Source organism: Penaeus japonicus, unplaced genomic scaffold, assembly GCF_977035675.1.
Source record: "Penaeus japonicus unplaced genomic scaffold, GWHDUDI00000001_assembly GWHDUDI00000026, whole genome shotgun sequence".
NCBI classification, from domain to species: domain Eukaryota; kingdom Metazoa; phylum Arthropoda; class Malacostraca; order Decapoda; family Penaeidae; genus Penaeus; species Penaeus japonicus.
The window spans coordinates 23,091,519-23,093,749 of NW_028234428.1; positions in this window are offsets into that span (position 1 = coordinate 23,091,519).

Sequence of the window (2,231 nt, forward strand, 5' to 3'; positions counted from 1 at the left end):
CCTATTTAAACCATTCTTTATCTCCTCTTAATTTTGAAAAGCAAAGCTCCTTACTGCTTATCTACCATTTAATTAGTTTATATAAATATCGGAATAATTTTATGATAACATGAACAGTATTTGCTCATTTTCTTTCTTTCAGATTAATTCCTTTTCGTGAATTCAAAAAATAAACATTTCAGCAGTTTTAGAGAGGAAAAAAAACGGAAGGTGTGTCATTTATTATATACTCTACAGTTCGCTGTGATAAGAAAATTAATTAATTTTGATTGACGTAACATTTTAACCAAGTGTCCCCTCCCCTTCTGAGACATAGAAAACGCGATTAGCTCGTATCAAAAAGTGGCTAATATGTATTCACGTTGATTGACTCGGCTCGCTCGTGGAAATAATTTGTGGTAGTGCTTCACTGGAGAAATAAATTATTATCATATCATTTTTTCGAGTGTAATTTCTTCTTCTTTTGGAAATTCACTGACATCCGTTAAAAAAAAGGTTATAAGATGACATAAGACGAACCTGAGAGTATTTTCATCAAGCATGAAAGGTGAGAGCGTCGTATAAAATTTCTGTGTAATCTGAATACATTACAGGAAGTCGAAATAAAATTATTGTTCTCATACTAATTGAATATATATCTTTAATTAGCGTAAGCTTTAGCGGATCGGAACTATAGGGAGGATTATTAACTAAGGGGGCATTAGATTTATTGAGATATAGGGAAGATTGTATCATTTTATCTCGTCTTTCAACTCCACGCTGTCTCAACACCACATTTCACTAACATTAAACCATAGTGAGAAATAAATGAGATTTTGCTCTATTGATCAAGTTGATTGATCGTGCGTGCACGATTTAGCTATTCTCTTGCAATTTTGAAGGATTTTGTTATAGAAATATAGATCTATATCTTTCCCTTCTCTCTTTTCTTTCTTATATTCTTGCTTTGTCTCTTTTTTATTTCATCGTCTTTCTCCTCCCTCCTCTTACACCTCCTTATTTATCACCACAACCATCTACCTCTTAATCGTCCTTCTCACCCCCTTTTTTTCATCCCCTCCCCCTTCATCCCCTCCATCCTCCTCTTTCTCGCCCCTCGCCTGTTCTCCTTCTCTTTCCCCTCTTCGTTTTTTCTTCTTCTCCTCCTCCCCTTCCTCCTCTTCTTCTTCTTCCTCCCTTCTTGTTAGCTGATGTTGATATCTCTTCCCCCTTGTACAAATATTTTGGCACTTAGACTGTATTGGCATATATGTATATGTAACTATATATTTTAGACGAGGTAAAGTGTTTCAATTTCTATTTCTCTCCTCAGCCTTCTTTTCCTCCTCCTCCTGCTCCTCCTCCTCCTACTCCTCCTTCTCTTCCTCTTCTTTCTCTTCCTCATATTCCACCACCACCACCTCCTCTTTCTCCTCCTCTTCCTACTCCTTCTCCTCCTGCTCCTCCTCCCCCTTCCCCTCCCCCTCCCCCTCCCCCTCCCCCTCCCCCTCGCCCTCCCCCTCCCCCTCCTCCTCCCCCACCTCCTCCTCCTCCTCCTCTCCCTCCCCCCCTTCCCCTCTCGCAATAGAGCAATCCCACACCGTCTTTTGAGCATGGCACCCCTTCCCCCCTCCCCCTCCCCCCTCCCCACTCCGGTGTCGAGCAGCGCCTGTCGAGACACCTCACATGTGGCGTGAAATGACCCTGGTCTTTTTATTCTCGTTGATGTGTTTGTTTGTTTGTTTGTTTGTTTTTGTTTTTGATTCGTACTTTCTTTGTCTGGTTGTCCTCTTTCTCTCTTTTTTTTTTTTTTTTTTCTGTGATCTGAATTATTATGTCGATAAGGAATTTGGTAGAATGTTGTTGGTAAATAAAGTAGTGATATATGTAGTAGTATTAGTAGTTGTAGTAGTAGTGGTGGTGGTAGTAATCGTTCCAATAGTAGTAGTAGTGGTGGTGATAGTGGTAGCTGTAGTAGTTACAATGATAACAAAAAAGAGGATGATGGTGATAATAATAAGGTTATTTGTAATATTGGTAATGTTAATAATGACAGTAATGATGATGATAATTATAATGATATTAGTTTTATTGATAATGATAATAATGACAGTAATGATGATGATAATTATAATGATATTAGTTTTATTGATAATGATAATAATGACAGTAATGATGATGATAATGATAATGATATTAGTTTTATTGATAATGATAATAATGACAGTAATGATGATGATAATGATAATGAA